Genomic DNA, 27,781 nt, shown 5'->3' on the forward strand with positions numbered 1-27,781 from the left:
TTGAAATCTCCATCTCCATAGAGCAGGTCAGCAGCAGGAAGCAGGAAGTGCTCTAAAACTTGCTGGTAGACGGCTGCGTTGACCCTGGATCTCAGGAAACTTGAAGAATTCTAGCTGTAAATATACTCCTCCTTTCTTAACCACGCCACCAACCACACCCCCTCGACCACGCCCCACAACCACACCCCCCACCTCCCGAAATCGGAGGTCTCAAGGTTGGCAAGTATGGGTGTTAACATTTAGTGGTCAATTGTACTGCATTGTACTGTAGTACATTTTAGTACTAGCCAAATATCACAAGTTAGAATGCATAAAAAAAGAAATATATATGTGTTCTTGTTGTGAATGATAGGGACTGTGAATGATAGAAACAATTCCAGAAAAGTGCAGTTCCCCTTTAATTCATGTGATTTAATTCTGATTGACTAGGAACATACTAAGCACGACTCGGTTGATTTACAACACATGGTTTAAGGCAGCGCTTGTTAACTACGGGGCCGCGGCTCAAGCATCACCTAGAAATGTTCAAGTTTGCACATGCGGGCTGCAAGGGCCTCAAGCCCACATATAGGGCTGCAACGATTAATCGATTGACTCCTGTGTCTCAAACTCAATTTACCCGGGAGCCACGAGAGGGGAGATTCTGGGTGAGGCTGGGCTGTGCAAAGTATTCACTTGACTACATTGTTTAACTACTTCTACCAGTAGTGACCCTGAGCTATGGCGGGCCTTAACTAATTATAAAATGTAAAATTGAACATAAATATCTTATATTTTGACAATGTTGAGCTCCCCAGGAGATGGTCAGAGATATTTCAGCTTGATTAACATAAGTTAGTCTTTGTGCTGCTCAATGTGTGCTTGCTTTGCTGTAACTTTTGTGTTGCACTATAATTGTAGTTAGTGTCTAATGGGATTCAAGGTTACTATAATATATTCAACTATTAGCGGCTCAGGGTGCACTGGTTGCAAATACACTAAACCACGGAGGGGATGGTGGGACGGCGTGGCGCGGTTGGAAGAGTGGCCGTGCCAACAACCTACCTGAGAGTTCCTGGTTCGATCCCCAGCTTCTACCAACCTAGTCACGTCCGTTGTGTCCTTGAACAAGACACTTCACCCTTGCTCTTGATGGGTCGTGCTTAGCGCCTTGCATGGCAGCTCCGCCATCAGTGTGTGAATGTGTTTGTGAATGGGTGAATGTGGAAATAGTGTCACAGCGCTTTGAGTACCTTGAAGGTAGGAAAGCGCTATACAGGTATAACCCATTTACCATTTACCAGGGGTATCAAGCATACAGCCCGAGGGCCGGATCAGGCCCGTGAACAGGTTGTATCCGGCTCTCGGAATGAGTTTGCTAAGTATAAAAATTAACCTGAAATTTTTGAATTAAAGAAACAATTGTTCTAAATGTGTCCACTGGATGTCGCAATAGCAATTCTTTGTATATTTGCAGATGATGCTACATATGTACATTTATTAACTTTTTACTTTTTAAATTATATCTCAACTCTGTACACTGCTGCTGGAATTTAACTTTCCCTGAGGGAACGCTCCTGAAGGAATCAATAAAGTACTATATATCTATCTACAAAATAAACCGCATGATGTTAGTACAGTCGAGGTAAATTATCAAACTGCATGAATGACATACTGTAATTTGATTTTAATATTTTTTTTTATCTTGATAGATTGAAAATTAACACCAATGAGTTGACTGATTAACATTATCACAATTTATTCAGAAAATATAAACAACAACAAATGAAGTATATATACTATTAACCGCAACAGGTAATTGTAAAAAAAAACAACAACATTATGATTTGTACAATTTCAGAACGTGCTTGTTCTTTTTTTAAACAAAGAAAACAATCTGAAGTTGTCTTTATTTTTAAGGTAAGCCGTGATTTTACCAGTCCGGCCCACTTTGGAGTAGATTTTTCTCCATGTGGTCCCCGATCTAAAATGAGTTTGACACCCCTGCACTAAACTATGGAGTTAAGTCAAAGGCCACAAAATGTGGGCCGCAAGTTTGAGACTAGGGATGTCCGATAATATCGGCTTGCCGATACTATCGGCGTTAAAATGTAATATCGTAAATTATCGGTATCGTTTTTATTATTATAAGTATCGGGTTTTTTTTAATTTTATTTTATTTTTTATTAAATCAACATAAAAAACACAAGACACACTTACAATTAGTGCACCAACCCAAAAAACCTCCCTCCCCCATTTACACTCATTCACACAAAAGGGTTGTTTCTTTCTGTTATTAATATTCTGGTTCCTACATTATATATCAATATATATCAATACAGTCTGCAAGGGATACAGTCCGTAAGCACACATGATTGTGCATGCTGCTGGTCCACTAATAGTACTAACCTTTAACAGTTAATTTTACAAATTTTCTTTAATTACTAGTTTCTATGTAACTGTTTTTATATTGTTTTACTTTCTTTTTTATTCAAGAAAATGTTTTTAATTTATTTATCTTATTTTATTAATTTTTTCAAAATATACCTTATCTTCACCATACCTAGTTGTCCAAATTAGGCATAATAATGTGTTAATTCCACGACTGCATATATCGGTTGATATCGGTATCGGTAATTATATAGAGTTGGACAATATCGGAATATCGGATATCGGCAAAAAGCCATTATCGGACATCCCTATTTGAGACCCTTGGATTAAATTGATGAATTTCATGAGACAAATGTTTAGATCTACAGTCTGTTGCGTCAATCATTTGATGAGTAACTAAATAAAAATGAATACAAATTCGGACCTGGAACTTTAAATACGTGGACATAGTTTTCGCACAGCCGCTGCAATGGAGCACACATGAGAGCAGTGGTGTGAGGGTGCCGTGATCCGTGTGGTGATGAACAACAGAGATTGTTCTCTTTTATTAATGCACACATGTTAAAAGTGCACTTTCAAGGTTTATGATGTGCATTTATTAGAAAAAAAAAAGAAGGTTAAGACAAGTAGAAAAATGCATCAAGGCTATAAAGTGTGTTTATCCATTTACTTGATTAATCAAACAAAATAATAGATTTGTTACTCCATTACTAAAATGATTAATAGCTGCAGCCTTGGTCGCATATATTATCAGTTACCAGATGTATTACTGATATCCATGATACGCTCAGTAAAAAAAAACAACTTGGTAGCAGACAGTAATGCATCATACTCTCATCTCATATTTTCTTATAAAAAGACTGTGATTCAAAAACATTGACAAATACTCAAAGTGAAGTCAGGTTAATAGTATATTAAAGTTGCAAGGAAATAAAGAGAGGGTGAGTATTTAAAAAACATTCAAGACATTTTACAAGCATGTACAAGAACAGAAAGTTCCAAAAAAAAAACATGTTCAAATGCCTCTCACTCCCCAATAAGGGCACATTGGAGAGAGAAAAATGTAGTTCAAAACCAGAAGCCAAGTTAATGTGTTACAAAATTAATGCTAATATATTCAGATTCCTTCTATCAGCCCGTAGTCAGTTTTTTTTCCTAAACCTTTTGGTATTTTAAAACTGTAGGCAGACAAACAGCAAGCCGTTTAACATTCATGAAACATTTATTTAATTCACCAGGCAGGGACCTTTCTTGACAACCTTTTACTTTTCCCCACTCGAGCTCTGCCAGTCTGACATTCATCGGGATCACATTGGACATGATGTATATTCCATGACAGATCATTCACACCTTTCTCATGGGATTGCCTTCATCTGGGGGATAAGCAATGGGATCGCCACATCCCTTAGACACATCTTCGTGAACAATACCGACAGACAAATTATGACTAAAGCATACATATACACTTAAAATCTGTTGGGCTTTCCGAAACTGAGTGAAATAACAAGTTAGGAGGCCAACAAATCAGTAAAGCGGTATTCGTTATGGGTTTGTCACCATCTGGAAGGATACATCTGGTTTCCCACAATTGTTCACCTAACCTTTACTGCTGAATGGTTTTAGCGCGTGTTAACTGTATAAACGTAGACAAAAGGTGTAGGCCGCTAAATTTAAATGCATTTACTGACGCTTTTAGGCAGTGAAGTGCGGTCAGAGGAGGCAGGTGAGGTAAAGTCTATCAAGTTTGTAAAAAAATAAAACAATAAAAAACATAAAATAAGTATAGGTATTCTTCCATTGGACTTTGTTATAAATGTATTCTAAGTAGGGATCGACCTATTATTGGTCGGTCCGATTATATATGGCATTTTGACAGATCTGCTTTTTTTTTTATATTGATAACGAATAGTAATATTTAACCTTTATTACCACCATTCCTATCATTTTAAATGTAACAATCATCAAACAAGTGTTTACCTTTTTTTAATCCGGTTTAAAACTGGTCAGTTTGGCTCAGATGCAATCACGTTTCTCCGTCTCCAGTATTGTCCCGCCTATGGCGCCATTTGATTGGTTATGCAAACGATACACAAGTTAGCCGCAATGCCAATCAGAAGCCGGGGTATTCTACGTTAGTTAAGCAAACCATGTACCGGTAAGAGGCAGAGCCAATAAGAATCGGATGTCTATTGCAGGGTCTCTCAGCAAAGTGTAGTCACTCTGGTGGGTGTTCGGATCTGTCAGAAGTACGTAAAAAACAAAAAACTACCACAAAATTGTAGTAAACATCCAGTCCTCTACATGTCACAACAATTCGTAAAGTTACTATGAGCAGAATGCCGTAAAAACCTAACGAACAAAAGCGGCTGCTCTGCTAACTCGTAGTACCTCACGACGTGTTAGTGAATCACTTGAAACAAAGCTGCTACAATTATATAAGTAAAAGTATGTCTGTGAGATTGAGAGAGAGATTAAAGAACTCAAACTAAACTTAATCTAGTTTTATTGCAGGGACACACGAAGAGGATTGAGAATAGTATGTTCGACGAAACAAGTTGCAAAACAAATTCAGACAAAGCGGTTTTAGTGCGAGGTCTGTATCCCTTAAATATTTTGTATAAGCTGCTGAGGTATATATCCGTGTGTGGGCTGCCTAATAAAGTATAGGAAATGTGGATGGTTACGATCATGCTTTGATAAATAAGTAAATATTGTAACCTTACATTATTGTAACCTATGATTTTTCTAAATAAATAAGGCTTTTGATGATTTGTAATTTACGTTTGTACCATAATTTCCTGGCTATACAGCACACCGGTATATGAGCTACACTGACTACATTTTAGAAGAAATACATATTCTAACATATTAGCCGCACCGGATTGTTCCGACAAATGTTTTAAATGTTTATTTACATACCTTAATTATTTCCAAACGGTGCCTGTCACACGGCAGTAAAACGGTTGATCAAACAAAACAGAAGTCATTGTCATGGATCCACTAGTTGCAGAAGCTAGCTCTCCAATCAGCTAAACAGACTCAATAACTCAACAAAGCTAAGATGGCTGTTGTGCAGCAAACAGCGCACAAACTATCTGGGTATGCAAAGGTCTAGATCTTACAATTAAAAGAAGATAAGAGCAAAAAAGTCAGACTATGCGATGCAAATCTATCCCCATATTTTATCCAAAAAAGATTTGTCGATTTGTTGAAGGATTATCCGTGAGTGGAGCTCCCAGACATCCATCCCATCCATTTTCTACCGCTTATTCCCTTTTGGGGTCGCGGGGGGCGCTGGAGCCTATCTCAGCTACAATCGGGCGGAAGGCGGGGTACACCCTGGACAAGTCGCCACCTCATCGCAGGACCAACACAGATAGACAGACAACATTCACACTCACATCCACACACTAGGGCCAATTTAGTGTTGCCAATCAACTTATCGAACTAAATTGTGCTCAAACGTCATTCTACACAACAAAACAGATGAAAACTTAGAAAAGCATGGAGGCCTACAACTTCTGTATGTAGCTGGATCAAGGGAATTGGTATCAAGACTCTCCCAGATAAACTGTGCATCGTTTTTTCTCGGGGTATGGTTGCATTTCATGATTCTACTTTGCGCGTCGAGACTGGGAGGACGCGTCGATGTAAGCAAACTAGCACCCGACAACTGCCACCCGTGACTGCAAATCCATTTAAAAAACTAACAATTACTGAATAATTACCATATTTCATTTTTGTCCTGTTGTCAAATGCACTCTGACACATTAGTGCACAAATTAAACAAGAGGGGAGACGTAGAAGCACCTTTCCTGACAACGTATCATTGCCTTTAACTTTCTTGTTTTCTGTTTGTTAAAAAATAAAATACAAATAATATCAAGATAAAACTTCAATGTGACGGGTATATTAAAAATATATTTAAAAAACCTTTAACAAAGTAGTCACTGCAAACTCGTGCGTTCTTGGACTCTGCTCCCTCTGACTGGAGTGCGTGCCTCTTTTGTCGTCGTCTTTCGTAAAATCTTGCACTCTTCTGCACTTCTTGATTACCTTTCGAGAAACTCTGAAGAAACGTTTATCCTTTCCGTAATCTGAATGGTTTGTACAGTCAAAAACAATGCAAGCGTAGGGGCATTTTTTTTTGAGAAAGGCCAAATGGTGCCTCATACCCATTTAGAACAGACGCTGCTTGACCACTATGCATACTCAATGAGCCGGACGTGACGTCATTCAAATCCAAATAATAGTACAAACACTTTTAAACGTATTAGCTTGATTACATTACGATAGCACGTACAAATATGTATAAAAACGCTCCTACTGACATCACACATGGAACAGTTTCGTAAGTAGGAATTGTTTTAGTTGTATTGTAAAACGTCACGGAGTGATGAATGAAGAATCCTTCCATCCATCCAATTTTTACCGCTTGTCCCTCTAGTCAGCTGCACTCGGGCAGAAAGCAGGGTACACCCTGTACAATTCGCCACCTCATTGCAGGGCCAACACAGATAGACAGACAAGCATTCACACTCACATTCACACACACTAGGGACAATTTAGTGTTGCCAATCAGCTTTCGAGCAGAGACGCAATGGACGAATATACTTCCGGCATGAAATAGGAAGTATATTTTTAACTCGCAGCACCTGCAGTGACAAAACTTGCCCAAAAGAAGGCGCCATAGCACAAAAAATAACATATTTTCAGTGTCTCTGTCAGCAAATTATGAAAACTATTAAATACAAAACATTAGCTGCACCGTTTAAAAAGCAGCAGGTTACAAAGCGTTGGAAAAAAAGTAGAGGCTTATAGTCCAGAAAATACGGTACTTTGTATCGCAGAATGACAACATCTTAATAACGTTTTCCATTTTGTAATCAAGTGTATTATTGCTAGTTGATCAGCTTGCTAACGGTCTGTCAATATCAACACTTGTGAATTTAGAACCATTTTAAACCTTCCCAGTTCACATTATTAAGAGATACAAATTATTTCAGAGATACACTACTTCAGGGAGCAATTTATGTATTCATATTTGTGCCAAAGAACTCCACGCACTTGTTTGTATTTACTTGTTTTTAAAATACACGTGTCATGCATTTAAACTAAATTAGGTGTTGGAGTTTGCAATAGTATTATTCAAAATGTTGATGTAAATATGTCACTTTTGTTGTACAAAGACACCATATATGTCAAGCAATCCTGCAGACACCTATGAATTACGGATTTTTTAATTCATATGTGTTGACATGGCACTAGTGTAGACTGTCGAAATTAAGGGCTGATACTAACAAAAATGTATGGATTCATTTTGCACCATGAGGTGTATTATAGAACTAATCTAGTATGGCATCGCCATTGACTTCCAGGAAGAGGCTGGATGACAACCCCGAAAGTGTGGTAACAACTGGAGAGACAGTTGACAGCCCGGCAAGACGGCAACCGGGGCAGGGAGGGGTAGCATCCCAAGCTGCAGCTCTCGCAAGGGAGCACCCATACAACGCTACGAAAAACCCTAAAGATACATCAGACCAAGATAGGCTGCCTAAGGAAACCCGTGGTGCAACGCACAGTGCCAGTACCCTGTACGGCACCTGATGAGACGGAGGAGGATCCAGGCCCGGACACTCCCCACAGTGCCCAGAACCTCCAAGCACCACCGGCGCAACCCCAAAGCAGACGGTCAGAAGCTCATACCAGCATTCTTCCCTGCTTGGCACTCTGCATCAAGGGTTGGAATTGGGGGTTAAATCACCAAAAATTATTCCCGGGCGCGGCGCCGCTGCTGCCTACTGCTCCCCTCACCTCCCAGGGGGTGAGCAAGGGATGGGTCAAATGCAGAGGACAAATTTCACCACACCTAGTGTGTGTGTGACAATCATTGCTACTTTAACTTAACTTTAACTTTACACATACAAAATGTAGCACACAAAAAAATCACATTTAATTAAAAAAAAACGTTATTATGGTCATACCTTTACTTATAAGTGCGGGAACAGTGGTGTTCGTGTTGGAGGAGTTGTGAATGAATGAAATATGAAATCCGTGCTGCAGTCTGCAGGTGTACCTAATGTTGTGTCCCTGCAGTCGTTCACGGCTCCTACGGCGCGAGCATTGTTGTTTTTGCACTTTTTGGCTTCTTGTTAAGTGACTTTTTTTGGGTGGATTCGGTCTTGCACGTGGAGGGTTTGGGTGTGGGCTTTGGTTGGTGTGGCGCTCCCGTCGGGGGGTGCACTCTGCGGCGGAGGTGCAGTAACCGGCACCAGGAGGCGGGATTACGCGAGCCTCAGCCAGTGCGTCTTCGCAGCAGTTTTATGATTGCTCAGCACAAGAAATACGTTACACACATACAGTTGTTGACAAAATACACTGTACATTATATACCTCAGCTAAGTAAACTATGGAAATGTATAATATAATTCATATAGCAATACGGTCTCACTGCACAGCAGGCCAGCAGTTAGCCGAGTCCGCAATCCATGTTGAGACATAAATGAGTGACGTGCCTCAACTGGCTGCTGATCACCGCACCGTCTCTTCTCAGTATTTGAACGGCATATGTGAAAATTCAGCAATTTTGAATAAAAATAATCTAAAACTGGTGAAGTTAAATGGAAAATAACTTTATAGTATAATCACTGGATACATATAACAATTTTATTTTTTATTTTTTATTTTTTTTAACTTTTTTTTTTCTTTCCATGATGGCAGGTGAGGCCCCGCCTCACCTGCCTCCAGTGACCGCACGTCACTGAAATATATATATATATATATATATATATATATATATATATATATACACTGTGTTTTAAAAATAAAAGGAGAAAAGACAAGCAACACTGGCATTGATTTCATGTGTTTAAAATTACTATTGTGATTCATCATTATTGAGCTATAAAATGACCAATATCAAGATGTATATTTTTGTTCATATAGGACAGCATGAACCACACATGGTTTCATAAAGAAATAAATGATACTAAGAAGTAATTGAAAACATGTTTACATAAAGTGAATTATTATCTTCTGATTTGTTATCCTCTTGTTGATCAACCTGTGTTAACGTTGATTAGACTAACACTGGGGACGACGTGGCTCGACTGGTAAAGCGGCCGTGCAAGCAACTTATGGGTTCCCTGGTTCGATCCCAGCTTCCACCATCCTAGTCACGTCCATTGTGTCCTTGAGCAAGACACTTCACCCTTGCTCCTGATGGGTCAGGTTAGTGCCTTGCATGGCAGCTTCCGCCAACAGTGTGTGAATGTGTGCGTGAATGGGTGAATGTAGAAATGATGTCCAAAGCGCTTTGAGTACCTTGAAGATAGAAAAGTGTTATACAAGTATAATCCAGTTACTATTCATAGTACAAATGATTAAAGTTAAAAACAAAACTCCACAAGGAGTCAGTGCCTTGCCAGCAATGAAACTCGCTGTGCATCACTAGTTTTAACGTATGCACAAACACCCATCCATCCATTTTCTACCGCTTATTCCCTTTGGGGTCGCTCAGCTACAATCGGGCGGAAGGCGGTGTACACCCTGGACAAGTCGCCACCTCATCGCAGGGCCAACACAGATAGACAGACAACATTCACACACTAGGGCCAATTTTTTAGTGTTGCCAATCAACCTATCCCCAGGTGCATGTCTTTGGAGGTGGGAGGAAGCCGGAGTACCCGGAGGGAACCCACGCAGTCACGGGGAGAACATGCAAACTCCACACAGAAAGATCCTGAGCCCGGGATTGAACCCAAGACTACTCAGGACCTTCGTATTGTGAGGCAGATGCACTAACCTCTCTGTCACCGTGCTGCACAAGCACAAAGGAAAAAAGAAGTCAAAAAGGTGACTACATACGTAGTGATGTTGAGTTGGTCATGGTCAAGACACATGAGATTTGATAGCTCATCTTAAAGGAAGTGTAATTCCTACAACCAGTTACCATTTCATCTTTGTACTGAAGCACAACCTTGACTCAATTCATTGCTTCCGTAGGCCAGTCGAAGACCAGCTGTCCACGCACTCACACTGCTGTGCGATTGACAAGGCAGTCTACTGAGAACCACTGAACCGCTCATTGTGGAAAAGCTTCTTTGAAATACTTCAGCTTCTTTTCTTTAAAACCAGGCAGCGCAGAAGTCCATCCACACCCACTGTGACTTCCCTCTTTCCCTTGTGCAAGGCTTTCCACACTGGTTCTTTTGAGAGCACCTCACCCTACTATGTTGACAGTATCAGCACAGAAGAAATACATGATATTGTGGTCATTTTGATAACACAGCGAGTGGATTTATTCAATCAAAAAAGATACCCCAACATCACCATGTGTGGCCATAAGGGTACAGGGGGGTGTAGAAAAAAAAAACGCAGAGCTTAGCTCAAAGTAGCACAGCATTTGCAAACACTCAGTTTGACCCTAATGTCACGAGCTTTCCGTAAACACAATACCACTTAGGGTACCTTGGAAAATAAAGAGGGGTATTTATCTCAGGGTGTTAAACAGATTTCAAACATCTGTTTTGGAGCGCTAAGCCCCCCTACTGTCTCCCACTGTCTAGATGTATTTGGTGACAAAAAGAAATCCAAACAAGAGCACTCAACCAGCGAACAATCAGCCACGTCCAACATCCCTCTTTACTTAGTGCATTTACTTCACATAGACCATATGTTTCAAAATTCCTGTTTCACTTTGTTCTGTAAGAAAGGGGTGGAAACATCCTCTGGACAAGTGATAGTAAACCTGGAGAGACTTAGTAGTCAAAGTCTAATTATAGCACACTAAGAAATGTTGATACTAAGGGAATAGACAATTAAACAGGTGTTATAAGTTACATATCTTCTGACCTATACATATTAATATCCAGTGCAGGTGTACAACTAACTTTGTTGTCCAAAACCAATGTATGAAAACATTGTTCGGCTGAAATATAAAAGTTCTCAGCATTGAAATTTACAATAGCTGCTTTATTTATTGCACCCATTTGAGTCAGATTAACAGCACTATTTATTACTAGCGTATGACATGTGTCGAGAAAAAACAAATGCATGAAAGTAATCTGAAAGTTCCTTACTATTTTCCCAATTATTACACAAACACGTTTACATTTATCATTTCACTGGTATTGTTTGCCACATTAAAACACCACATTGTATAAGGGCCACAATAGTTCTACTACTGTCAATGACATTCCAGTGAAAATGTGGTAATCTGGTGTGGCCAGAAACCAACTGGACTGGCAGAAGCTTAGTTCCACAAATCATCCATGTACTGTCTGAAAAGAAAATTTGGCCACCCGTGTCACAGTCCATTAGAGACCTGAAATTTCACTATTCAACCCGGCTAATGAAACCAGCTCAGTGAGTGAAAAGCACACTAATGTTAGGATGTGCCAGGCAAAGAGACAGCAGAGGCTTGCTATCAGGGAAGAGCAGGCGGCTCTCAGTTCAAGCAGTGGCTTAGGCAGGCATATAAGAGCTACATGTTTAATGCTCTGTGTCCAAAAATGCACTTGCTTGGCTCTTACTGGCACATTTGTCAAAACTATATGTGCATCAAACAAACATTTGTTGTAGTTTGCATTTTGTTTTGTTTGTCTCTATGATTATGGCCGTACTGAATGGATGCTCCTTTTACCTTTCAGCCATCAAACTGATTCAGATGTGCAGCCAAAGGCCATTTTTCCCCAAACTGGCCAAATATTGTTGGAAAGACTCACAACAAGGGGAGCTGATTTTAATCTTCGGACAGACATAAAGACATAAAGGATGTTGTATTGACCTCGCTGTCAAGATCTAACTGATAAATTGAAGCCTAAATGGACAGCATTGAGAAGTTAAGTTTACTCACTTGGCAAATTGATTTACTTATGAAACTCTGACGTGATATGTTGATAAGCGCACTGCAAACTGCACACATCATTTCTTCCTTTTTCTTTAGTCAATCCGACAAACTTGTATTTGTTTACCAATTGAGAATTTAACACCAGTTAACCATGTATTTGGGTGCTTGTTTTTAATCTGAAACAAGGAATTGGATGAATGAATGCAATTCCTTGACCCAATGATTCATTGTTTATAAATAGAACAATAGCAATGCACTCAGTGATCAAAGTAATACACCCTCATGAACGCTTTATGATGAGTGAACCCACTTGCACCCTGTTTGGAAGCGAGAGATGAAGAAAACCCACATTAACAAGGCATTTTATCGACTGGCAGGCAAAATTATCAAGTTCATTTTCAATGATTGTTCGATTAATTGATTTCTTGATTATCTGCCCAGGCCTCGTCATGTTGCATATTAAAACGGTAAAAAGCATGTGTATGTATGAGGTAGGACCCCATAAGATGATGCTTCTTCCTGCTACTTTCACACATTACTCTAAAACAGGGGTGCTCATTACGTCGATCGCGAGCTACCGGTCGATCTCGGAGGCTGTGTCAGTCGATCACCAGCCAGGCATTAAAAAAATAGTCCTAAAAATGAGCGATCATAAATCTTCACTATGACGTCACTTCCGTCACTTGATTGACATTCACGGCACCCGAGGGTCTTCTGAGATGACACTGGCTGCTGCCAGCTCATTAAAATTACCGACTGGAAGGCGAGAAACACTTTATTTCAACAGACTCTGGCGCCGTACCTGTTGTCAAAACTCCAAAGACCGACTGCACAGTTGCGCTAACAAAACAAGAGTCTCAGAAAGCTGGCGTGCACAAGCTAGCAAGCTACGGAGTTTGCCGACAATGTATTTATTGTAAAGTGTATACAAAGGAGGACGGAAGCTGGACAAATAAGATGCCAAAAACCAACCACTTTCATGTGGTATTGGACAGAAAGGAGGACTTTTTTCTCCTCCATTCGAAAATGCGGACGTTTTTAGCACCACTGTCTGATTCCAATCGATGCAAGTCATCAGAATCAGGTAATACACCAACTTATATTCTTGTCTTCATGAAAGAAAGGAATCTATATGTGTTAAACATATACACCTGTATTATCTTTAAACACCTTAACTTGTTAACAATATTAACTATATGTGTTAAACATGCTTGCATTATCTTTAAACACCTTTAACTTATTAACAATATTAACTATATGTGTTAAACATGCTTGTATTATCATTAAACACCTTTAACTTGTTAACAATATTAACTATATGTGTTAAACATGCTTGTATTATCTTTAAACACCTTTAACTTATTAATAATATTAACTATATGTATTAAACATGCTTGTATTATCATTAAACACCTTTAACTTGTTAACAATATTAACTATATGTATTAAACATGCTTGTATTATCTTTAAACACCTTTAACTTGTTAACAATATTAACTATATGTATTAAACATACTTGTATTATCATTAAACACCTTTAGTTTATTAACAATATTAACTATATGTATTAAACATTCTTGTATTATCATTAAACACCTTTAATTTATTAACAATATTAACTATGTGTTAAACATGATTGCATTATCATTAAACACCTTTAATTTATTAACAATATTAACTATATGTGTTAAACATGCTTGCATTATCATTAAACACCTTTAACTTATTAACAAAAACATATATTTCATAAATAAGTAAATATAAATTATATATATATGAATGAGGTAGATCCCCACGACTTGATCAATTGAAAAGTAGCTCGCCTGCAGAAAAAGTGTGAACACCCCTGCTCTAAAACATTATACTACCACAGGTAGATTTTAATTGTATCCTTTTCTCTCCTTGCTGGTGTAAACTGGCCCCTCCTTTTGGCTTCTTCCTCTTTTGTGAATTTAATGTTGTTAAGGCTCCATGGAGACTGGCGCGTGTGTAGAAAACCCACGGCAATGGTTGATCAATCGAAATGTATACAAGACAGATACGGTTTCCGATCACGAAGACTATGTTTACACTGCAGGCCAAAGTGGCCCAAATCTGATTTTTTTTTTTTTTTTAAATCAGATTTTTTCCAGCTGACTGTTTACACTGCAAGTAAAATGTGATCTTAATCAGACTCCAGTATAAACGCGCACTGGCCCCAATGTGGCTTTGACGTCACTTGCATGTGCAGTGCGATAAAGTAAAAACAAAGAAAGTTGACTGGATTCCGTAATTGAACAAGGAAGTCACTACGACTACTACAAAATAAAATAAAAGTTGCCACACCTTAAAAATGTGTTGTTTTTTACGTGAAAATAAATTAAAGTAATATAATATATAAATGAATATATATAATGCAATATAATTGGGAGGGTTCTAATCTTTTATAAGTCTTAAGTAGAGGCATCACGGACATTAGCGTTTATTTTTCAACTCACTTGAATGACGTAGCTCGACAAAAGATGATGCAAAAGTGGCATTCAGGACGCGTTTCCATTTATACTGAAATCACATTTGTAAAGATCTGATGTGGCCTGAATCTGATTTAAAATGATCAGATTTGAAGCACTTTAAAGTACCAATGATTGTCACACACACACTAGGTGTGGCGAAATTATTCTCTGCATTTGACCCATCACCCTTGATCACCCCTGGGGCCCGGGAATCATTTTTGGTGATTTAACCCCCAATTCCAACCCTTGATGCTGAGTGCCAAGCAGGGAGGTAATGGGTCCCATTTTTATAGTCTTTGGTATGACTCGGCCGGGTTTGAACTCACAACCTACCAATCTCAGGGCGGACACTCTAACCACTAGGCCACTGAGTAGGTTTGCAGCATTTAAACTGTCACTTGAGGGTTGAGATTTGGCAAGTAGTCTAAACGGTGCCATAGTCAACATGTGTCAATTCGATCCTTGACACCAATAAACTTTCTCTAAATAAAGTGTTTTTATTCATTTTAGAAAGCTGGTTTCAACTGAATGTATACAATAATTCACATTATTTTAGTGCATGTACAAGTAGCGACTGTGCCAGCACCTGCCTGCCTGTCAGTCTTTAGGGCTTGTATTACAGCATGCTTAATGGTACCAAACTGATCAACACTCCCCGGGGGCACCCTCTGTCAGCAAAGTGTCGGACGCTTCTTTTCTCAACACCCCTTTCAGACCTGAGAGAGCATAGAAGAAGCACCCTGATGATATCACTGATATTGAGTTTCAGAGTAGTCATTGCTCACCACTGAGAGGCTGGCGCTGAAGGTGGGCGAGGAGAGGAAAAGCAGTGCTGATAAGAATCTCTCTCTTTGTCTCAGCGTGATGACCTGCGTTGCTGGGTCAAAATCCTGAGGAACTAACTGCAATGGAGGTGTTGAGAAATTGAGGACTAATGTAAAAAGGGTTATAGAATTACTATCACGTGGCGGGTTGGGCTGCACGTTTGCTTAATTGTCTGAGGCTTTTTAAGGCACTATGAGAGAAAGCAGCTCTCTCGGCTAAGGATTGTTGCAACTCAAAGTAGCGTGACGCCCTGTGCACTTACTTACACCTGTCAGTGAGACAAGGCAAAATCTGGTGTTTATCACTTCAGTGACATATAGCACAACTACACTATATTGCCAAAAGTATTTGGCTACCTTCCTTGACTCACATATGAACTTGAAATGCCATCTCATTCGTAACTCATAGGGTTCAATATGATGTCGGTCCACCTTTTTCAGCTATTACAGCTTCAACTCTTCTGGGAAGGCTGTCCACAAGGTTGCGGAGTGTGTTTATAGGAATTTTCGACCATTCTTCCAAAAGCGCATTGGTGAGGTCACACACTGATGTTGGTCGAGAAGGCCTGGCTCGCAGTCTCCGTTCTAATTCATCCCAAAGGTGTTTTATCGAGTTCAGGTCAGGACTCCGTGCAGGCCAGTCAAGTTCATCCACACCAGACTCTGTCATCCATGTCTTTATGCACCTTGCTGCTTTGTGCACTGGTACACAGTCATGTTGGAAGAGGAAGGGGCCCGCTCCAAACTGTTCCCACAAGGTTGTGAGCTTGGAATTGTCCAAAATGTTTTGGTATCCTGGAACGTTCAAAGTTCCTTTCACCGGAACTAAGGATCCAAGCCCAACTCCTGAAAAACAACCCCACACCATAATTCCTCCTCCACCATATTTCACACTCGGCACAATGCAGTCCGAAATGTACCGTTCTCCTGGCAACCTCTAAACCCAGACTCGTCCATCATTGGAATATTTAGGGAGGAAATTTAATGTCTGGATTCGTTGCACAGGTGGCATCCTATGACAGTTCCACGCTGGAAATCACTGAGCTCCTGAGAGCGGCCCATTTTTTCCACAAATGTCTGTAGAACAGTCTCCATGCCAAAGTGCTTGATTTTATACACCTATGACCAGGCCAAGTGATTAGAACATCTGATTCTGATCATTTGGATGGGTGGCCAAATACTTTTGGCAATATAGTGTATTTAAATTTGACACCATGTCACGCAGATATTTACATAAATGCACATTTACCCCACTTTGGTGTTTTCATGCTCATTTTGTCCAATCAGAAACCCAAAAAAGCAACCTCAACTGATTTGGTTGTACATATAACAACCTCGTTCATCAATATAGTGAAATATTAGATGAACAATGAGGTTTGCATGACCTTGAAAATCAGCTCACACTTACATGGAGCCCAGGAAACATCAAAAATATATTTTGTTCAATTGCCCGTGCATGTTATGAGGCACAGGCATGCCCGTTTAATGCTGCGTGCAATGTAACCAACACCTGTAAGTCAACAAGGCCATGTTCTTTTCGGAGATAATGTTGCACATTCACTGCGTGGGTTCCCTCCGGGTACTCCGGCTTCCTCCCACCTCCAAAGACATGCACCTGGGGATAGGTTGATAGGCAACACAAAATTGTCCCTAGTGTGTGAATGTTGTCTGTCTATCTGTGTTGGCCCTGCGATCAATTACATGTTGGTGAAACCTGACATTACTTATGACACAAACCAAAAAGCTTAATTTAGCTCATGCACACAGAAAAAACAAAGCAGGAGTTTTGAAACATTTCCACTCTTGCCAGAGTTTTGCAAAAACTTTTAGGGACAAAAACCTACGTTTGTGTAAGGACGAGTGTCCTATGCGCAAAAACAAGTGTTTTTCAAAATACCTGTAGTATGTGGACTGTGGTCATGGCCTGAATCTCTTTTGCCTTTTTTGCATGTGGCAAAAAAATTATCACAATTATTTTTTTCATATCAACCAATCTTGATTATCATCACTTTTTAAAAAATGCTTTAAATTAAAGCAGATTGTCCCGTGCAGAATTACACCGAGTACCGCATCCCAACTATTTACTACTGCAGTATCTTGTAACAGACATTTCCACCATGTTTGACTGAGGTAATATATGCTAACAGCTGACAACTGTCATTTTGTTCATATCTATAATTGTGTTTACTAGACGTACCACAGTGCAGGTAACCCACGCTATGGTCCGTACCTGGTTTTAGGGCCATGGTTTTGCTTCTTTTGCGGTACGTTTAGTGGGGGTAATAAGGAGAACAACTTTTTTTTCATCTGTTCTTTTTTTTCTTGCTTGTCATCAAAAACTTCTGCTGTAAACAAAATATAATTGGTGTTGTGAATACTGTAAGACTTGTATTTCAAGTTGACATTTACTAAACAACACTTTCAAATGGAAAAATATTACAAACCCTGTTTCCATATGAGTTGGGAAATTGTGTTAGATGTAAATATAAACGGAATACAATGATTTGCAAATCCTTTTCAACCCATATTCAATTGAATGCACTATAAAAACAAGATATTTGATGTTCAAACTCAAACTTTTTTTTTGCAAATAATAATTAACTTAGAATTTCATGGCTGCAACATGTGCCAAAGTAGTTGGGAAAGGGCATGTTCACCACTGTGTTACATGGCCTTTCCTTTTAACAACACTCAGTGAACATTTGGGAACTGAGGAGACACATTTGTTAAGCTTCTCAGGTGGAATTCTTTCCCATTCGTGTTTGATGTACAGCTTAAGTTGTTCAACAGTCCGGGGGTCTTCGTTGTGGTATTTTAGGCTTCATAATGCGCCACACATTTTCAATGGGAGACAGGTCTGGACTACAGGCAGGCCAGTCTAGTACCCGCACGCTTTTATTATGAAGCCACGTTGATGTAACACGTGGCTTGGCATTGTCTTGCTGAAATAAGCAGGGGCGTCCATGGTAACGTTGCTTGGATGGCAACATACGTTGCTCCAAAACCTGTATGTACCTTTCAGCATTAATGGCGCCTTCACAGATGTGTAAGTTACCCATGTCTTGGGCACTAATACACCCCCATACCATCACAGATGCTGGCTTTTCAACTTTGCGCCTATAACAATCCGGATAGTTCTTTTCCTCTTGGGTCCGGAGGACACAACGTCCACAGTTTCCAAAAACAATTTGAAATGTGGACTCGTCAGACCACAGAACACTTTTCCACTTTGTATCAGTCCATCTCAGGCGCAGAAACGCTAACGGTATTGTTGATAAACGGTTTTCGCCTTGCATAGGAGTTTTATCTTGCACTTACAGATGTAGTGACCAACTGTAGTTACTGACAGTGGGTTTCTGAAGTGTTCCTGAGCCCATGTGGTGACATCCTTTACACACTGATGTCGCTTGTTGATGCAGTACAGCCTGAGGGATCGAAGGTCACGGGTTTAGCTGCTTATGTGCAGGGATTTCTCCAGATTCTCTGAACCCTTTGATGATATTACGGACCGGAGATGGTAAAATCCCTGAATTCCTTGCAATAGCTGGATGAGAAAGGTTTTTCTTAAACTGTTCAACAATTTGCTCACGCATTTGTTGACAAAGTGGTGACTCTCGCCCCATCCTTGTTTGTGAATGACTGAGCATTTCATGGAATCTACGTTTATACCCAATCATGGCACCCACCTGTTCCCAATTTACCTGTTCCAAATAAATGTTGGATGAGCATTCCTCAACTTTATCAGTATTTATTGCCACCTTTCCCAACGTCTTTGTCACCTGTTGCTGGCATCAAATTCTAAAGTTAATGATTATTTGCAAAAAAAAAATGTTTATCAGTTTGAACATCAAAAATGTTGTCTTTGTAGTATATTCAACTGAATATGGGTTGAAAATGATTTGCAAATCATTGTATTCCGTTTATATTTACATCTAACACAATTCCCCAACTCATATGGAAACAGGGTTTGTATTTGTATTCTTTGATTACTTGCAGACATCAGTGCTTCTCACCAGTGCTTTGGCAAACAAACCGTGACCCAGATTGTGGAGTTTTTAAAACCCAAATACGGTATCTTATATTGAACAAAAACATATTAAAGTGCAGTTTGAATTTGAGTTAGTGTAAAATAATGTGTACCAACACATAAAGCAAGTTTAATGATTATTTCAAAAACCAAATGTTTTAGGATTTTTTCCATCTACAAAATAGTTTTCTGTTATAATGATAAATGATAAATGGGTTATACTTGTATAGCGCTTTTCTACCTTCAAAGTACTCAAAGCGCTTTGACAGTATTTCCACATTTACCCATTCACACACACATTCACACACTGATGGCGGAAGCTGCCATGCAAGGCGCTAACCAGCAGCCATCAGGAGCAAGGGGTGAAGTGTCTTGCCCAAGGACACAACGGACGTGACTAGGATGGTAGAAGGTGGGGATAGAACCCCAGTAACCAGCAACCCTCCGATTGCTGGCACGACCTGTACTACTGTGCTTGTTACTTCAACAGCTGGGACAAGTTTTTTTTAGTACATGTTATCACAGAGCAGTGGAATCTTTGCAGACATATAAACACAAAGTCTAATTTATAAAAATGCCTTTTATGATTAAATTAGTGGGTGTGTTGATTCTCTCAGCCGGGACCAATACAGTCACATCGACGTTCTCAGTGTGCCTGCAAGTCCACATTCGGGGGCGAGATTACTGGTGAGGTGCAGAAGACAGTGCAACTAAAGCCGCTGCTCCTTTTAAATGTTGTGTTTCAACTTCTATACTAGTCATATTTCTTTATTTTGTTCTTGTGGGCTGCACTTACAGTTGTGTATGGGGACGAGGTGTAACGTAACTGAACATTAATTACGTCGTGAGGTGACTGACTTTCACAACGAGACACACACACACACACACACACACACACACACACACACACACACACACACACACACACACACACACACACACACACACACACACACACACACACACACACACACACACACACACACACACACACACACACACACACACACACACACACACACACACACACACACACACACACACACACACGATCAATAAATGTGGATTGTTTCATGCAGGATAATACCAAGCACCATTGCTTCCCTACTGTTTACTACTCCAGTAACTTCTCACAGACATTTCCGCCATGTTTGATCGAGAAAATATGCTAACAGCTGATCACAGTGATCGAACTCAAATTAATTACGATCAACGATCACGATCATATAATCACCCAGCCCTTGTTTCTTGACTACTTGTTTGATGCTCGGGAGCTGTGATAACCCCTGTGTACGGTTACAAGTGGAGAAGTCTAGTAGTTAAAAAATCACCTAATTATTCAACCTAGACAACATACTAACAACCCCTGTTAACCTTATACTATAAAAAAAAAACTGCATTGTATTTGTGTTTATATATTCTATGGTTAACATTTGTAGTATTCAAATAGAAAACACTAAATGTAATCTATTGACATACCATTTGATTTAGGAATATGCAGATTGATCGGCCACCCTATAATCTGCTGACTTTGTGATTGTGTTAAACACAAACGCCAATCCCCTCTGACTAACATTATGCTTTTTTAGTCCCCTGGCTAAAAAACAGCTTCCAATTAATTTTGTGTCTCCATACAGTGTGGAGTTTCTCATCTAAACTAACAATAATCACCTATATTATGGAAAATAAAACTGCATTAGCCAGTTTCATTATCAAGTTTCATCATCACTGGCATATGTGGCTAAACAGGTTGCTTTTATTTAGTTATTGTGTTCTATTCACTATGTTTTGCTCAAACAATTACACGTAATAGAGGAGAATAAGGGACTAGTTTGAAGATTGTGTTGATATTGTTAAAATGTCAATAGCAGTCACCATAAATAAATGAACAATTATATTTATATTAGTATCAGCAACATGAAACCCGGATCGAAACATCCCTAAATTAATTAGTGTTTACTTACCACAACAAAGTTGTTGGACAACATTTCCTACAAGTTATCAACAGTGAAAGTAAAATAACACTGGGGAAGAAAAGCTGTTGATTATTCGGCACACACATTTGCAAATTAAAATAACTTCACCTTTTTGAAAAAATACAGTGTTTGCTAGCCTTTTTAGGTGGTCAGAAACAATAAGTCAAATGAGAGTTGAATAAGACGATAAATAAAAGATCACGTGTAAGCCATTATGTTGCCCCATCATGAACATAAACGAAGCTGCGGGGGAAAAGCAGTTTCAAGACACTTTCCTTGATCTTAATGCACTTAGTTTATTGCTTTCTAAATTGTAAAGCATCCAAACTATTTCAGACGCTCTCTGATCAATCTCACATATTGGCTAATGACATAGAAGCTTTACAGTTCCCCCATCTCTGATGCACACCCTTTTCGGTCATGAAAGAAAGATGTTGAATTGTGCAATGATAAACACCTATAAACCCCGGTCTAATTTTTTTTAGGAAGCTGTTACAGGGCCATCTTGAGAGGGGCTTTCATTCTCTCACAGCGAGATTCTTCTCATCCATAAAACATGCAGGTTAAGCTGAGAGGTAGCTATAAACTGCCAGTTTGCTCATTTAGTAATATCTTGTGAGCATCATCACTATTAGGTGCTCTTCCTTCACCCACTGGACTCCTTGCAGGACACTACCTTGCAGTCATAGATGTGTAAATATATGGGCCAAATCTCTGCTGGCAAAAGATAGTATTTCAGTAGTATCATTGTTGAATCTTGAATGTAATATTTAATTGTTTTTGCTTCCAATGAGAGCTCATGCAAACGTCATATTTGCTAATGTCTATGTGACACAAACCAGGTAAATAAATAAATGTATTTCATTTTTTTATCAAGTGTTGAACAGATACATCTTATCAACTGGCCAGTTTGAAAAAAAAATCTCTCTTGACTCAAGTATGCATGGTCTTAATGTGTTTTTGATGACACAGGACAACCACAAAGACAATATAACTGCATTCTAAGGTTTTTTATCAACAAAACTGCCTAGCCACTATATAACTAAAGTGGCAACTGTCTCATCTGTGGAACATGGGAAATTACATCTATCTGGAGTACACAGTAAACTAATCCAAATCTCTGTCTGTTATAACTTCCACCAATCTCTCTCTTCATATTCTCTATACCCACCTGGCAGCGTTCAGATGAAGAGTATAAACAAACAGTCTGCATATTGTCTTTGGTCTATGACAAAAAAAAAAACAATTGTAATAGTCGTTTGTCTATCTTCCACAAATTATACTCTTACAAAAGACACCTGCTCCAGGCAGGAAGACAATGATGGATGGTAGATCCATGGCTAATATCAAAAATTGGACTGAGAGAAAGGAACTAAATATGAGATATTTACAACAGTTTTAGACACTTGAGATATAATTAGCTTCACAATCATACAGAAGATAAGAAAGCAGTGACCTAGATAAAGTGCATACTATTTAGTGATGTAGACAAGATATTATTTCATTATTGGAAAACTTTACCTTGATTTAAGTAATTTGAGTAATCTTTTATATCATCAATACACTGTTAAAAATTTGCTAAGAATTCTTACTTAAAAACAACAGTGATACCGTTTTTCTATTTACAGTAATGCACTGTAAAAACAATGACCGAAGATATTAATTTTAAGTACTGGCAGCTCAATCACCAGAATTGTATTGTAAAAAAAAAAAAAAAAAAAAAAGTGTAATTTAGAGTAATTTGTTGATTTGGTGTAAAAACCACCGTGAATTTTACAGTAAAATTCTATCGACTAAGCTGCCATTTTTCATATTAAAAATAACAACGGTGCCATTCTACAATTGACAATAACTTGTGTAAAATAACACCGTAAATATTATGACAAATTGATGACAACTGAGCTGGCAGTTTACCCAAAGTTCTAGATTCATTATTATAGTGTACATAACAGTTTGTTCCCATTGCCATCTGGCTGGGATGGTTTCTCGCCTTAAACCTTGCATAATGTATGTGTTTTGTACTGTAAATGAAAATTAACTGGTTAAACTTCATATTTCTGACAGTTAATTCTTGCTTTTAACAGGGTTATGTTTTGTTTGTTTATTTCAAACAGAATGTTTAGCTTCTATTCATAGTAGTATGGAATTTAAAAATTTAAAAAAAAGTAAAATTTGGACCACAGGTTCGGAGATCTGGGCTAGTTGTGTGCATCTTGCAGAAGAATACCAAAATGTCACCCACAGCATTGGGAATTCTGATCCATCACAAAGCCTGTGTAGTGTTCGACTTATTGTCCCTTTAATCCGCTTTGTTTGCGCATGGAGGGGGAACCAAGATTCTATTAGAGAGATTAAATTGTTTCCATAGCCAACTGAGGCATCAAAGGCCAACCAAATTGCAACCCCTGGTGGGTTTCACTTAAGTCACTTATTTGTGCGTTTCATCATGCTAATGGCAGAAGCCATCATCCCATTATACTGCCACAGCTGAGCGAGGTTAGACAAATGCAGTTTGTTGGAGGTTGCGCAACCTTCGAGTAAGGTCTTGCAGCGCTCTTTCTGTACATCACAGCAAATCATCAGCTTGTCGATAGCTACTCTAAGCAAACCTTTGAACCCTGCTGCAGTAACCACCTTTTCAATGAGGGGCACTTTTCAATCTCATCTTTCTCTACTCTTAACTAAAATTCCTTGCTGTAATGTGTTATGCAAACAAGTTCTAACCTAACATTTTGTCAACCTTAAATTGTTTGGTTCTTCTGATAAATGTAGTACAGCAAACACCTGCCTCATTTTAGTTAGTAACCCTGACAATTAACCAGTAACACAATCATACAATGCGACTTTCGGAAACTGCCTTTTTCTCCAATTATTCAGGCCATTTGGCCATGAATTTCTCAAAATATGTTATGGCTTTGGAAGTCCTTTTGTATCCATTAGTCCCAAAGCAGTTACATTAAAATACTGACCTGAAGCTGGAAGATCATTCAAAATTATAAGTCCATCAAGTCTAATTGAGTCATATCTCTTAGACCTTCCTTAGACATGGTACAGTTTATCACAGCCAGAGGAACATTGATGTGTTTCTATTACCATTGCACAGAAGGAAGCACTTTATCTATAATGACTTCACAGTCCCTAAGCCCTACAGTAACAACACAATCACTTGTGTCAACAGAGGAAAATCCATTTCATCAGGATGCCCAGTCACTGCTTAGCATCCATGAGGACAACAACTATGATGCCAAGAGGACCCAGAGAGCAGCTGGTGATTACTGGCTTTCACTGCATTGGCTGGGGAGTTTTTCATTAATAGATAACGCATGTTCAATTAAAAGGTCAGTTCATCACAGTGACATGTTGCATCATTGCAGCCGGCCCTTGTAGTTGACATATAAACTGCACTGATACAAAGAAATAGAGAATACATTTCTCCATCAGTAACTCCCTTGGATCGCTATTTGGAGCTAAAAGGTTTTGGAAATTACAATGGTACCTCAACTTACGAGTGTTTTGATATAAGAGCTGTCTCTGATAATTGTTCTTCAAGTTGTAAACAAAACCGTGAGATACAAGCATCCCTGCCATTAGCAGGCATTGCAGATGCCACAGTGAATCCTGTAATATCCACCCAAAACATCTGGTCCTCCTCGCTAACATTAGCTCACTAACTAGGGGTTGGCATAACTTTGATTTCCAACCATGGGAAGGAAGAAAGGGAGTGTGAAGGAGAGTACTGAGAGGAAGTGGATGACATTCACTTAGTTTAATAAATGAATCAAATCTTATTGATTTAGTCCTTAATCACAAGTGCCTTAAAAGGCTTCACAAACTCACAATGACATCCCCTGAACTTAAGCCACATTTGGGCAAGAAAAAATAGAAGAAACCTTGAGAAGGAATCGCAGATATAGGGACCCCCTTCAAGGGGCAATGGATGTTGAGTGGGCACTGAATACAGGTCTTGAATTGTTAAATTAATATTGTTCAATTCCCATTGGGAAGCCAACAGATAATCATGGGGGGGAAATGTATCTTCTTTGAGGGCGGTGTGGCTCGGTTGGTAGAGAGGCCGTGCTAGCAACTTGAGGGTTCAGGTTCGATTCCCGCTTCCGCCATCCTAGTCAGTGCGATTGCATCCTTGGGCAAGACACTTTACCCACCTGCTCCAGTGCCATCCACATTGGTTTAAATGTAGTTTAAAGATGTAGATAATGATTTTCACTATGTAAAGCGCTTTGAGTCATGGGAGAAAAGCGCTATATAAATATAATTCCCTTCACTTCCAGGCTCATCCAGTCAGCTACCCAGAGATGGCTATAGTTGTGCATGGAAGAGTGGTCCAAAAAGTAGTCCATCTCGGGCAGAAAAGAGTCAGATCAACTGGTCTAAAAAAGGGGTCTATTTAAAAGCTAGAGCATATAAAAATGTGTAATGGTGGGACTTGAATGCTTCCACGGAAGTAACATCCTAAATGTTGCTGGTAGGGCATTCCAGAGTACTGAAGCCCAAGTGGAAAACACTCTGGAGCCCCCAGACTTTTTAAGGGTTCTGAGGGTACTAGTAAGGAACATAGATTTCGGAACGGAACATAGGATGCAATACAATCAACAAGAGAAGATGGAGCTAAACCGTTTAGCATTTTGTACATAAGTAATAAAACCTTAAAATCCTAAAAAAAAATCCTTAAAATCCAAAATGTGGGGCCAGTTTAGGCGTAATATGATCAAACTATCTTGTCCTAGTCAAAAGTTTGGCAGCCGCATGTTGTACTACTTGCAATGTTTTAATGCTGTACATGGGGGGACCCGTAAATAATACATTACAGTAATCAAAAAGAGACGTAACAAACGCATGAATAATTATTTTAGCGTCAGTGGTGGACAAAATGGGACGAACTTTAGCAATGTTACAAAAATTTAAAAAAAAAAGGCTCTTTTAGTAACATTCCTAATGAACATCTTAAACCTAATTTGGGTCAAATATAATGCCATGATTTTTTACAAAGTGCCTTTAGAAAATGGTTTTATTGTCAAATTTCAAAGTGGTATCCTTTGAGAAGTGCCTCTGTCGAACAGGGCCGATAATCAATATCTTCGTTTTCTTAGCATGAAGATGCAAAAAGTTGAGACAAGCCTTTGGATGACTACAATCTGGTGTGTAGGTCAGCTGTAGGGGCATGTAAACTTGGGTGTCATCAGCATAACAGTGAAAGCTAATACCATGTTTGCATATGACATCGCAGAGCGACAGGGATACAGGGTCAAGAACCGATCCTTGTGAGACTTCGCAGGTGACCTTAACTTACTCAGAGGTCAGATTGTTATGGGATACAGTGTGTCCTTTCGATGAGATAGGAGCTAAACCAAGAAAATGCTCAATCTGACACAAATACATGATTTGATGTGATCTAATATAATGTTGTTATCAGAGGTATTGAAGGCAGAGCTGAGATCAAGAAATAGCAATATAGACAATGTATCGACATTCACAGTTGGCAACAAATCATTAGTCCTTTTGCAAGGGCCGTCTCAGTCGATTGATTTGCCCTGAAACTCGACTGTAACCTGGACACAACCTATTCTCCCTTCTCCTCTCAGGCAGGAGACTACGGTCCATCCAGACCCACACCTCCCACCACCTGAACAGTTTTTTCCCCTCCGCCATCAGACACATGATCAATAACAATATCTGATAGCTCAGTTACAGCTCATTGTATTCCCTATTCTGTGTTATATGTGTTTTATGTTGCACGATTGCACCAAAAAAAAATCCTAGTTTGTGAACCCGTTCTCAAACAATGGCAATAAAACTATTCTGATTCTGATTCTAAAAGTAAAAAAATATTTTTAGACACTAAGAGCCTGATTTACTAAGTTTAAAATACCTTGCGCTAAACAGCATATGCAATCTATAAAATTGGGCGTGTTGCGTGTCTACTAACACTGCGTGTGCAATTGAAAAGTGGCGCAGACCGCCTTATTTAAATGACAATTTTGCGTGTACTATACGGGGCATCACCACGGAGACACTTTTTATGGACATTTTAGAAGCAGTCTGGCAATGCATCTACATAGACACCAGTTGTTTTTTTGTTTTAACTGCTGAAGGTGCATTGGGAGGAGGCTGTACTTACTGTGCTTAATACTCTCACAGCCATGTGTGTCAGTTTGAGCATCATTTTCAAATGTGCTAAAACAAAGCAAAATAGTGCTCCCGATAGTGATGAGTGTTGATGAATC

General features: G+C 39.2%; 1 protein-coding gene and 1 long non-coding RNA gene across 2 annotated transcripts in view; one reads left to right on the plus strand and one right to left on the minus strand.

Annotated features, from left to right (window-relative positions):
* The window catches only part of LOC133606378 (uncharacterized), a 71,991-nt gene extending 44,586 nt beyond the window's left edge, over positions 1–27,405 (plus strand). Inside the window, exon 3 of the long non-coding RNA XR_009815237.1 lies at positions 24,718–27,405. This is a non-coding gene — a long non-coding RNA (uncharacterized lncRNA). The remainder of the gene's footprint in view (positions 1–24,717) is intronic.
* Positions 1–27,781, minus strand: part of macrod2 (mono-ADP ribosylhydrolase 2) — a 1,158,848-nt gene that overhangs the window by 1,099,971 nt on the left and 31,096 nt on the right. The window lies entirely within an intron of this gene.

This window comes from Nerophis lumbriciformis, linkage group LG02, assembly GCF_033978685.3.
Source record: "Nerophis lumbriciformis linkage group LG02, RoL_Nlum_v2.1, whole genome shotgun sequence".
Taxonomy (NCBI): domain Eukaryota; kingdom Metazoa; phylum Chordata; class Actinopteri; order Syngnathiformes; family Syngnathidae; genus Nerophis; species Nerophis lumbriciformis.